At 37.9% G+C, this 13,718-nt stretch overlaps 1 pseudogene; it reads left to right on the plus strand.

The window, feature by feature from the left end:
- The first annotated feature begins 2,832 nt into the window (after positions 1–2,832).
- Positions 2,833–5,610, plus strand: LOC104658608 (annotated as a pseudogene).
- Positions 5,611–13,718: the final 8,108 nt, after the last annotated feature.

Below are 13,718 nucleotides of genomic sequence, written 5' to 3' on the forward strand. Positions count from 1 at the left end.
TGTTGTTTTAAAGGTACTACATTTATTTATTTAAAAATTTTCCTTTTTTTTTTTTTTTTTTTTGAGACGGAGTTTCACTCTGTCACCCAGGCTGGAGTACAGTGGCACGATTTCGGCTCACTGCAAGCTCTGCCTCCCCGGTTCACACCATTCTCCTGCCTCAGCCTTCTGAGTAGTTAGGACTACAGGCGCCCGCCACTTCGCCCGGCTAACTTTTTGTATTTTTAGTAGAGACGGGGTTTCACCGTGTTAGCCAAGATGGTCTCGATCACCTGACCTCATGATCCACATGCCTCCACCTCCCAAAGTGCTGGAATTATAGGCGTGAGCCACCACGCCCGGCCTAAAGGTACTATGTTTATTATTTCAGTAGTGAAGTAGCTGCATTTGACAACCAGGCCCAGAATGTGTTCATGGAAGTGAGTGCCTAAAATAGAGCTAAGAAGAGATCCCTAGGTATAAGGAGGTGATGAAATCTAAAGAGAAAAGATTTAAGATAAATCAGTTATGTGTTTCCTCAGGGTGATGACAGGATTTGAAGATGAAGGAAAGGCCAAAGGCTTTAATAAATAATAAGTGAGAATGACTGAGAAAGGGTTGGAGGTGAGGTTTAACAAGAGACGAGAAGAGTAATTATCTAGAAGTGGCGGTGGAGAAAAATGAGGATCCTGATGCCATCTTAGGGTCTTCATGTGCTTGGAATATTGGAAAATGATTCAATTCATGGAAGCCATTTTCCCTGGGAAAACCTAAACTGTATTAAATTATAAGCACTGAGGAAATTACAAAGTAAAGATTATGAAGATATGAGTTTATTAATCTTGGAATTCCTAAAAGATTGAGTAGTGAGAGCAATAGGGGGAATTTGGATTAAGAAAGAGAAATTGCGTAAAGAGGAAAGTAGGGAGAATACAGCAGTCTAAGAGCTTACTTGGCGGAAACCAAGGAAAACAGGCTAAGGATCTGTGGACATATCTGACTCTCAGGTAGCCAGGAAAAGAACTGATGTTATCTTGGTGAGCATGAAACTCAAACATTTAGAGTTTAATAGCATTCAGGAAGAGCCTCAAAAGATATATCCCTGTATCTAATATTCTACTTGTAGTCACTGTTGAGATTATTGTATTCAGAATAATGTTACTAAACTGTCAATATGATTATAGTATCTTCTTTTCTTAAAAAGAAGTTCAAGCTACTAAATCTTGAATGAGTAAAGAAGGAGGAAGAAGAAAGAGTAGTTTCTGGATAAATATAAAGGAGTAATATAGAAATGCAGGTATGTTTAGGAAGATGGACCGAGGGAAAAAGAAAAAAGATTGAATAGATATATAAACATTTTGAAGAAGAAAGGAGCTGTATGCTATAATAGAAATATCAACAAGAAATTTAAAAAGTCAAACCAGTGTTTTCTTTGTTTCTACCAGTTCTACCCCTTTTGGCTCTAAATGCAAGAGAGTTATAGTGCAAAACCATAGTATTTTGCGTCAAACAGACAAATCTGAATTTGAATAATGGCTTTACCATATACTAGCCGTGACCTTAGACAAGTCACTTCACCTCTCTTAAATATATGTTTTTCATTTACAAAGTGAGGTTGACCATCTGAACCTCTTAAGTTGCTTTGAATATTGTATGAGAAAACATGAGAAAGTATAAAACATGATACTTGACACATGGTAAATGCCCAGCAAATGTAGATTCTGTCTTTCTTTTTGATTGCTTTTTTTTGGGGTTATTTTCTTTTTATTACTTTTCTGATAATGATTTCTAGTTTTCTTGAGAGTTTCTGCTTCTGCCTATCAAAATTCAGTATCATCTTAGACTTTGTTCTTGAACTCCTTCCCTTTGATGATTCATTTTCCCATTTTGAAATCTGTGATGTGTGCATTGGTGGTTCAGTTTTTTCATGGGCATTTGAAACCTTCTCACAGTCTTCAGGATATTTTACTTGAATGTTAACCTAGGTAAATTTAAACGTATTTTAGAGAATTAAGTTACTTATTTGTTATCACATGCAGCGAAACATTCATCCAAGTTTTATAACTAAGGGAACTGGCCTTCATACCCAATCTGACTTCAGGCAGTGGGCTGTTGGCAGAATAACAAGAGATTTGTTTTTTAAATGAATCATACTCTGTCTCACCTCCAAGTCTTAAAGTGCTTTGGAATGAATTTATTCTCCCTTTGTCTAGTGGTAAGAGTTCAAGCAAATCACTTTAGGCCTCTAGGTCTCAATTACAAAATGTGATGATTATTCTAGCTCAATATATATATGATTCCGTGAAGCCTAGGGAAATTTCACACTTTTCTAGAGGCCACAGCTGGTTTGTAGTAGATTGAGGAAGAGAACCCATATCTTTTAGCTCAGAGAGCATTGTGTTTTCCCATATACTCCTGTTAACCACAGGAAAATAATGTCACACTGTTACCAGTGGTGAATACGTACAGGTCTGCAGCAATTTGGTTCTTGCCTCCTAGGAGGAAAGAATTTGACTGAAGGGCATAGGCAGAGGAAGAGATTGAGGCAAGTTTTAGAGCAGGATTGAAAGTTTATTAAAAAGTTTTATAGCAGGAGGAAGTGACGGAGCCGAGCTAGTGCGTCAAAGGTACCTCTGTGGTTTTCCTCACATTCTTGAGTTGGGAAATGGCCACTGTTAAGTTGCAATGGAGATAAATCCCAGGAAGTACGATTTGGCGTGTCAGGAATTTGAATTTAGAATTTAAATTCTCAGAGCATTCTCTCCAGGAAGTATTTTTACAGTATCTAAAAGACTTCACTTGACTTCTTGATCCTGCATAAACCCAAGGAAAATACACCCAAGGAAAAAATAAATGGTTTGCTCCAATTCTAGATCACATTCTTCACGGTCAGAATCTGGATCACAGTCTAGTTCTTGACCAAGATCAAGATCTCATTCTAAAAAGAAGTGATGCAGTTCTAGGTCTTGTTCCAGAACACATTCAAGGTCTCGTAGTAGAGATCATATGTATTCTAGAGATTATCATCGCGATTACAGAAATAATAGAGGAATGAGATGATCTTATGGGTACATGGGTACAGAGGAAGGGGTAAACAGTATTATCAAGGAGGAGGAGGTAGATATCATCGAGGTGGTTATAGACCTGTCTGGAATAGAAGGCACTCTAGGAGTCCTAGATGAGGTCGTTAACGTTCCAGGAGTCCAGAAAGAAGATCTGTTTCTTCTCAAAGATCCAGAAGCAGATCTCGCTGGTCATATAGATCTTCTAGGTCTCCAAGATCATCCTCTTCTCGTTCTTCATCCCCATATAGCAAATCTCCTGTTTCTAAAAGACAAGACAAGAGTCTCAGGAAAAACAAACCAAAAAAGCTGAAGGGGAACCCCAAGAAGAGAGTCCGTTGAAAAGTAAATCACAGGAGGAACCGAAAGATACATTTGAACATGACCCATCTGAATTTATCGATGAATTTAATAAGTCATCAGTCACATCTGATGATGTTTGGCCTGGCCTTTCAGCTTATGATAATAGTCCCAGATCACCCCATAGTCCTTCACCTATTGCTACACCACCTAGTCAGAGTTCATCTTGCTCTGATCCTCCCATGCTCAGTACAGTTCACTCTGCAAAAAAATACTCCTTCTCAGCATTCACATTCCATTCAGCATAGTCCTGAAAGGTCTGGTTCTGGTTCTGTTGGAAATGGATATAGTCGATATAGTCCTTCTCAGAATAGTCCAATTAATCACATCCCTTCACGAAGAAGTCCTGCAAAGACAATTGCACCACAGAATTTTCCAAGAGATGAGTCTGGGGCCATTCCTCATTTTATCCTGATGGTGGAGATCAGGAAACTCAAAGACTGGGAAGTTCTTAAAAAGGTTCACAGATGAAGAGTCTAGAGTATTCCTGCTTGATAGGGGTAATACCAGCGATAAAGAGGCTTCAAAAGAGACAGGATCAGAGAAAAGGAGGGCAGAGGGAGAATGGGAAGATCAGGAAGCTCTAGATTACTTCACTGATAAAGAGTCTGGAAAACAAAAGTTTAATGATTCAGAAGGGGTTGACATAGAGCAGACAGAGGATTACAGACAGTTCAGGAAGTCAGTACTCACAGATCAGGGTAAAAGTTTTGCTACTGCATCTCACTGGAATACTGAGGAGGAAGGACTCAAGTACAAGTCCAAAGTTTCACTGAAAGGCAATAGAGAAAATGATGCATTTAGAGAAGAAAAAAATTGTATACTTAAACAGACTGGATATGTAGCAGAAAGACCTAGCACTACAAAAGATAAGCACAAAGAAGAAGACAAAAATTCTGAAAGAATAACAGTAAAGAAAGAAACTCAGTCACCTGAGCAGGTAAAGTCTGAAAAGCTCGAAGACCACTTTGATTACAGCCCCCCTCTACACAAGAATCTGGATGCATGAGAAAAGTCTACTTTCAGAGAGGAAAACCCACTTAGGATCAAAATGATGGCGAGTGATTGTCATCATCCTGAATTCAGACTCAAAATGGCATGCGTTCCTCTTGATGATTCTAACAGACCTGCTTCCTTGACTAAAGACAGGCTGCTTGCTAGTACACTTGTCCATTCTGTCAAGAAGGATCAAGAATTCTGATCCATCTTTGACCCCATTAAGTTGCCACAGGCCAGCAACAGCACTTCAGAGTCATTTATTCAACACATTGTGTCCTTGGTTCATCATGTTGAAGAGCAATACTTCAAGTTAGCCGCAATGACTCTAAACGATTGGTTCACTTCGCTTCAGAAAGCCACTGAAGAACATAGTACTCAGCAAAAGAGCCCTGAAATACACAGAAGAATTGACATCTCACCAAGTACCCTGAGGAAGCATACCCGTTTAGCAGGGGAAGAGAGAGTTTTTAAAGAAGAAAATCAAAAGGGAGATAAAAAATTAAGGTGTGACTCTGCTGACTTTTGGCATGACATTGATCGCCATAGAAAAGAAAGAAGTAAAGAACAGGGAGATTCCAAGGGCTTCAGGGAATCCAGTGAATCACGAAAGCAGGAAAAAACTCCAAAAGACTACAAGGAATACAAATCTTACAAAGATGAGCATAAACATAAAAGTAGAGAGCAAGATCATTCTCGATCTTCATCCTCTTCAGCATCACCTTCTTCTCCCAGTTCTAGAGAAGAAAAGGAGAGTAAGAAGGAAAGAGAAGAAAAATTTAAAACTCACCATGAAATGGAAGAATACTCAGGTTTTGGCGGAATTAGCTGACCATGAAGAACCTTTTTTCGAATTAGAGGCAGAGGAAGAGCCAGAGGAGTTTTTGCTGGCACAAATACTGGTCCAAACAACTCAAATACTACCATTCAAAAGAGACTGAAGGAAGAGGAATGGGATCCAGAATATACCCCAAAGAGCAAAAAGTACTTCTTGCATGACGACAGAGATGATGGTGTGGATTATTGGGCCAAAAGAAGAAAAGGTCGTAGTACTTTTCAATGTGGCAGAGGGCACTTTAACTTCAAAAAATCAGGTAGCAGTCCTAAATGGACTCATGACAGATACAAAAGGGATGGGATTGTTGGAGATAAAGAAGAGACCGTGGAAAATAATGAAGAAAAGAAGGACAGGTGCAAGGAAGAAAAGGAATAACAGATATGAAGTAAGATTATGACAGAGCAGTACTTGCACCAACCATTTTTTTTTACTTGATTTTTGTTCTTGAATAAGAATGTAAGCATTTTACTTAAATTTTACTGTTTGCAAGTAGTCTATAGAAATTTTGTTTTAAGTCTTCAAATATCTTGAGAAATAGTAGACTGTATGTTGAAAATTGTACTGAAATAAAGTAGAAAATTGTTACGTACCATATTTGTAACTATCAACTTAAAAAAAAAACTTTTAACATTTTTGTTACATGCATTATAATTCTGCTTTGTCTATAAGATATGGTCAAGCACAGCTCTGTGAAAGTTCTGATTCTCTGCCTTCCCTGTTTGTCAATGTTTTATTCTGAAGTAAACATTAGCTCTACATATAAATCCCAGAACAGAAATTGTTTATAGAGACTACACTAATTATTTTAACTGTATACATCTGTTTAATTTGAAGACACTACATTGTAGGGCGACTAATTTTTGAAGTATACCACAGACAAAAAGTTGTTGCTTTGGTAAACTAAGCTAGTTTAACACTTGAGCAAATGATTAAGGAGGAATAAAAAAGCTTTGTCAATAGCTAAAAAGTACAAGCTATTAAAAATTAGATTGAAAAGTTTTAAGAAAACATTATTTTTACTGAAAGCAAGCAGTGGCCTATAAAGAAGATTCTTAGGAGCTTTTTCTATTTGCATTCAAAACTGAGTGTTCTCTTTCTATTCCTATTTGACAGTTTGAGTCATGGTCTTAGATATTAGCTATTTGTGAGAGGAAACTGGTTTGTAATAATACTGCAAATAGAAACCCCATTTCTACTGAACATCCTAGTTTTAAATAGAAGAAAAACTGCAATCCTGGGACTGGTATAGAGGAGGTTTATCCTGCAGAATAAGTTGATTCATTAGTACCTGATTTCATATCTTACATATTTATTTGAGCTGAACATTAGTTTGTAGTGTAACTATTAGTAAAAATAGAGAAACACAACATACTGTTCATTAATAGTATTTTAAGAAAATTGTTTTTCAAATGTCACCAATAAAAGTTTTGGCAGGAAGCTTGTTGCCGCATTGATCTAACTTTTATTTTTTTTTCTCTCCCCTATTTCAGTTGCAGTTTGTAAAATGACTTGTTCTTTTTCCTCTTAAGGATTCTATTCTTCAGGTAGATAATTTTTCAAATGTGAACTGTCTTTTGTGTCTATATTGATAGCTCTTAAAGTAGTGAAAATCTAAAATAGTAAATTTCAATGTTAACTCTGTCTGCTTTATGGGCATATATAAAAGTAGACACATTTATTTGTTAATTTAGTTGTGTGTGTTAAAAGGAGCTAATGCTTATTCTGTTAATGTGAACTTTTGAAGATCTTAAGTGTATTGCTCTTTCAACCTAAACACTTTCGAGGATTTGCAACGCATCTAGCACCTAGATTACAGCCAGGGACATTGGTTAAGAGCTGTTGGAAACAAAACTAAAAGCAAACTCAACATATGTGATGTTTATGACCCTCAGATCCTTAGTATTGTGTGATTTTTCCCTCCTTCACATACATGTCTTTCTGAAATTGTCTATTAAAGCAGAGGAAATACCTGCCAAAGAAAGTATGTATTGCATTAATCAGGATATAATATTCTCCTGTTCAAGATAATACTTATTTACGTGTGAAAGCAACCTGGATGTGATCCCCAACACAGAATTTTCATGACCCTTTTATTGTATACAAATAAATACATAACAGTTACTTGGTTAGACATCAAAAAAAAAATTTTAGAGCAGGAATGAAAGGAAGTAAAGTACACTTGGAAAAGGGACAAGCAGGCAACTTTAGAAATCCAAGTTCCTAGTTCAACCATTGTGGAAGACAGTGTGGTGATTCCTCAAAGATCTAGAACTAGAAATACCATTTGACCCAGCCGTCCCATTACTGGGTATATACCCAAAGAATTATAAATCATGCTGCTATAAAGACACATGCACATGTATGTTTATTGCAGCACTATTCACAATAGCAAAGACTTGCAATCAACCCAAATGTCCATCAGTGACAGACTGGATTAAGAAAATGTGGCACATATACACCATGGAATACTAGGCAGCCATAAAAAAGGATGAGTTCATGTCCTTTGTAGGGACATGGATGCAGCTGGAAACCATCATTCTCAGCAAACTATTGCAAGAACAGAAAACCAGACACCACATATTCTCACTCATAGGTGGGAATTGAACAATGAGGTCACTTTGACACAGGAAGGGGAACATCACACACCGGGGCCTATTGTGGGGACGAGGGAGGAGGGAGGAATAGCATTAGGAGATATACCTAATGTAAATGACGAGTTAATGGGTGCAGCACACCAACATGGCACATGTATACATATGTAACAAACCTGCATGTTGTGCACATGTACCCTAGAACTTAAAGTATAATAAAAAAAGAAAAAAGAAAAGAAATCCAAGTTCCCTGTTTGACACTTGACTTGGGGTTTTATACACTGGCATGGTTCTTGGATTTGTGTCTCTCCTCCCTTGACTTTTCCTTTGGGCAGGCTGTCCATATGCAGAGTGGCCTGGCAGCACTGGGGTAGGGCCACATGCAGAGTGTGTTTACTGAAGTTGTGCTTTTGCTCATTTGAGGTGTTTTTCCCTTACCAGTCACGTGTTCCTAGAAGGTTATAGACCAGTTAAACTCTGCAATTTTGCCTCTTAGTGCTCATTATTGAGCCTGCTCACCAAACTCCTGAGATCTTAACTGGAAGCTGCTGATCACAAGCTTCGGTTTTCTATTTTATTTTTTTGGAAGACTGCCTTTCCCTGACACTGGCTGCAACCAATTATTATTTTAGAGAGACAGTTTAACAACCTCTTGACCATCCCCTGATGGTTGTCTGACATTCCTGGTTGTGGGGGTCCCTCTCCTGCCCTGTTCATGTCTGTCTGACTACCTGCTCTAACAACATGCTACCGTCTTTCCTATTACTTTCCCATACATAGAATCAGCTCAACTAAACCATTCTTGACATTCTTCTGGCCACCACCCAAATACCTCAGGACAGAGACTAATGGTCTTTAGGCTGCTGATCTTGGGTGATAGGCTCCAGGGATCTAAGTTAAAAAGAAAGGTGGTAGAGAAAAATATTTGGCAAGAAAAGAGAGGTAAACAAAAGAGTTCAGATGTCTTTTTTTGGAAAAGAAGAAGGAGTTGTCCAGCATAAAATCTACAGCTCCAAGGAACTTACCACTAATAAATTAAGATGCTGAGACACAGACCTTTCAGTAGTATCAGCAAGGTTGACCTTTGCTGTGATAGCTCCTGTTTACTGTGTATACAAATTATATAAGTCACAGCAAAGTACAAATTTGTCATATGGGGACATTCCATGTAGTTTCATTGCCCTTGGTGGTGTGAAGAGGAAGCCATGCTTTGAATGATCTCACAAAACTCTGTTTGTGTTAATTTAACAATGACAAGTAGGTAAGAGGCCTTGGGAAATCCCAAGAAAGGTAGGATGAAGGAAGGAAATTAGACTGTCAATGCCTGAATAATTGATATTATAGTTAACTCTTCCAGGGCAGTGGGTAGTAAAGATAATCAGGAAAACAGAAACGTAAAAAGCAGAAACCAACTATTAATTGATAGGTTTCTGTTTTGAAAACAGCTCTTATTTGTTTCTATCTCTCTTTCTGGGAAGTTGTAGTTTTTCAAGGGTAAACTCTAAGTTCTCTCTTGTGTAAGATTTTAGTTTCACAAATAAGTGGTTGAAATCTTGGGTTCTTTTTGCATTGGGCACTGACTGTCCTCTGTAACAGGAGCTGTGTGTCAGTTGATGTCCCAATATAGAGATATATCCAATTGGTTCTATTCTCTTCCCCAATGGTCAGGGGCAAGATGCTCTCCTGCATGCCTCCATCCTCATACAAGGTGTCCAGATGCCCCTCCTCCTGTTTAGGGGCTAGGAAGTTCCCAAGACTATTGAACCCTAGGTTTTCTTTAGGTTGATGACATAGGTTGTGCCAGTTCTTCAATCCATTTGGTAATTGCTTTTCCTTCCACTCTGCTTATTGGTATTTGTGGTTGTATATTGGTATTCCTTCTCCTTCCCTCCTCAAAGACCACAGGTTTTATTCTTCCATATCTCTTTGCTCTAGGAGATACTCTACTTTTGTGCTACCCTCCCCCAACTCCTCTAGTCTACAAGATGGGAAAGTTGGTCCTACAAGCCTAGAAATCAGAATCTTCCTTTTGGATTTGACTTTCCATCTGCTTTGTTATAGTCAAGAGGAGGAAAACTAGCTCTTGGATAGCACTGAATGTTAAGAGGGAGCAAAATGCACAGGAAGCAACCATGCTAACATTCTGAGCTAGCATGCTACAACACCTATCTAAATCATTATGTTTACCTTTTCTTAAATACGACCAAGTGAATGAGACCAGAATGCATTTGTTTGATTAGTTTTGTCTTCTACTGAGGTTTCCTTTGCTTGCAAGTGACATATAGAAAATTTGAATTAACCTTAATTAGTAAGGAAATTGATTGGAGAGATACTATGATATCTTGGTGAAATAAAAGGAAGAGAACAATACAGTCTTAAAAAGGGCAGAAGTACAGATGGGTCTTGAGAACTGCTGGTCCCAGGCTCTACAATGCCCTCATGGCTCTTTTCCTCTGTCCATTCACTCTTTAACTTACTTCTATAGATTGGCTTGCTCTGCATGACAGAAAACATGACCACTCACTAATTCCTAAATGTAATTTTGTAATTGAAAGAAAGATATTATGTTCCCCTTCCCTCATAGAAAAAGAAGAAGGAAAAGACAATCTGAGCAGGATATCTCCTAGCCAAAAATTTATTTTAGACCTTAAAATAATAAATTTCAGAGCGTCTACTGGAACTTCGTATAGTGAAATGAACAGCCCTTAAGAGACATGTGTTTGACAATGAGTTTGTTTTCCATTCCCAGGAGATACAATAGGAGAAAATTGAAAGTATAATTTGGTGATAAAGGAAAGGAATTAACACTGATCTACATAATGACCATATTAAGTATGCCATTGTGAGATTGCTAGCCTTGCAAAGCCTGTCACTGGTAAGAACATTTCTTCTCTTCCTTATGAGTTGAAATTAAGCTGTTTTATTACAAACCAATATTTATACTTTCCATATATACATGTGAGTGTCTGTGTTTCCACCACTACCTGCTGGAAATTAGAATGATAATTAGACAAGTTCTATGACAAATACTGGTACAAAGACTTTTAGAACCCTTGGGTTGTTAGTTTAGGCAGAATCACTCAGACATGTAAAAATATTCCACAGAAAGAAGTCAAATGCATAATACAGCAAAGGTTTCCTATTGGTAGGGACATAGTATCCCAAAAGGTGTGTGTAGCATCACAAAGAGAGACAGACCTGAAAATTAGCCAGGCATGATGGCACACACCTGTAATCCTATCTACTCAGGAGGCTGAGGCAGGAGAATCACCTGAGCCTGGGAGGCAGATTGCAGTGAGCTGAGATCATGGCATTGCACTACAGCCTTAGTGACAGAGTGAGACTCCATCTCAAAACAAACAAAAAACAAAACAAAACAAAACAAAAAAAAGAGAGAGAGAGAGAGATACAGACCTGAGAAGGGGCACATAAGGTAAGGAAAACAGATGTTCATGAGAGGCTACCCTGTACAGTTTAAACTTCTTGATTGCTTTTATTTTAGATGGTATGCACAGCACATGACAGTCAACAAATATCACAGACTTAGCTTCAAAATATCTTACTAGCTTCTATACTTACTGGCTAAATATCTATACTTAGCTTCAAAAATATCTATTTAGAGAAGAAATGAGAAAATGTGTCATGTGAGACCAGGATGGGTATAGAACACAGAGCAGATACCTACATATTCCTTGGTCCCACAGGGATTCATTGGCCAGCAGACCCAGATTTCAGCTATATGGAGTGACCTACAAGAGTATTTGCTGCAAGTGTGAGAAACCATTCCTCAACTTCCTTTGCCATTGTCTATAACCCTCTTGTGTATCAGAAGCACCTTCCTAGTTACAATGTTCAATGACACAAGACATATTTAAGCACATTTAGTTTATCAGAATATGTGTTTGATCCAAAATAAATCATCTGTAACATAATTAGATTATTCATATTTTTAAATGATCACCGTTGTAGGTTTTATGGTCTGGACATCTCCATATGGAGTTACAGAACACTGTGGTAGAGGTTACATTATTTAATTTTCTCCTTTTTTATGTTTTAATGTTCTTTAGTTATTTCAAGCTCTCTGTAAAGGCCAATATAGCTTTTCAACCTTATGTAGCAATGCTGTGTAGGATTAAAGAGTAGGCAGTACAGAAAATGTATCTGGAACAGATTAACCATTTTGCTGGTTCCAGTGCAGAGACAGAGTACACTATTAAGGTGACTACATCAAGGCATATGGGAGGTGACCAGCAGGGAAGCAAAGTTTTCTTAGGAAGGAGCTGGGAATATCAGGATGGACTACTGTGAGAACTATGATGTGATGGCTATGTGGAACATGCAAGGAGAGACATGAGAAAATCCTGCTTGTACACACAGACTTGAGATAGATAACAGTAAATTGGGAAGAAAATTGACACATGGAGTATATGTTATTATAAAATTCTAGGTCCCAGTTACAAAATCCCAGGGTAGAAATTTATTGATTTATTTTAAGTAAAATGCTAAGGCCGGGCACGGTGGCTCGAGCCTGTAATCCCAGCACTTTGGGAGACCGAGACAGGCAGATCACGAGATCAGGAGATTGAGACCATCCTGGCTAACACGGTGAAACCCTGTCTCTACTAAAAAATACAAAAAAACTAGCCAGGCGTGGTGGTGGGTGCCTGTAGTCCCAGCTACTCGGGAGGCTGAGGCAGGAGAATGGCATAAACCCGGGAGGCGGAGCTTGCAGTGAGCGGAGATCGGCCACTGCACTCCAGCCTGGGCGACAGAGGGAGACTCCGTCTCAAAAAAAAAAAAAATAAATAAATAAAATAAAATAATAAAATAAAATAAATAAAATAAAATAAAATAAAATAAAATGCTAAAACCCAGACCATCACTCAGTATTGAGATGATGGTTCTCCTTCTGCAGGCATATGATTGGGGAAAAAGGAAAGCAGTTTCCAAAATGGGAGAGGGATTAGACAGCCAATCTCACAGTAATGCACCATGGGCCACATCTTCTACTACTAAGCATTAAGACCGGAAGCATGTTACTGTTTTTGGCAAAGCTGACTCTTCCTCGTATTCTTCCTGTTTGACATAAAAATGCATTATACAGGTCATAAAGAGGTTTATTTATTAAATGGTATAGTCTTTGTATTTCATGCATTTTAGTGTTTAAATATGCAGTCAGACTTGGAACACTTACCTCCTTAACATGACAAACTATTAAAACACCTCAGGAAATACCAGGAAAATTAGAAAGACCACAGAAATAGAAAGATGACTTTTTTAATTCCAGGAAAATCAAAGTTTTCAGAAGCTACCTCATATGACCTGAAAGAAAGGAAGAAAACTGCAAAAATGAAGAAACTGAAATGAAAAATCACCAACTAGAAACAGGTTTACTAAAAATTAAACAGCAATAACAAATAATTACTTAAAATTTTTATTCTGAAATTGGTTCATGGTTACAATTTCTATTTTTCTTCTTCAAAACCAAGAATACCAGTTCTTTAAGGCTACTTCAGTGTTGAGAAGAATGTTTTACAAAGAGGAGTGGCTGAAGCTTAGGACAGTTCTAGCTAGACTTTCCGAGAAAGACAAGTGGCCTCTAAACAAGAACATATTTCTTTGGTAAGTTTTTTCTCTTTATTATGCTTGAGCAAGGCAAAATATTTGTCTGCCAGGGATCCTTCTCTGAGACTAGTGACCCATTTCTCTGTTTGGAAGAACTTTTGTAATTGGACTCTTATTTTTATTGTCCAGTTTTGTCTATCTCTTCTGCTACCGCTCTAGTTCAAATCTCCATCATCTCTTTCCTGGACAACTATCTACTAATTGTTTTCCCCAATCCCTCCAGCCATTCTTCCATTTCATTCTCTCTACTGTTGGAAGACAAAACTT

The sequence above is a fragment of the Rhinopithecus roxellana genome, chromosome 3 (assembly GCF_007565055.1).
Source record: "Rhinopithecus roxellana isolate Shanxi Qingling chromosome 3, ASM756505v1, whole genome shotgun sequence".
In the NCBI taxonomy this organism is placed as follows: domain Eukaryota; kingdom Metazoa; phylum Chordata; class Mammalia; order Primates; family Cercopithecidae; genus Rhinopithecus; species Rhinopithecus roxellana.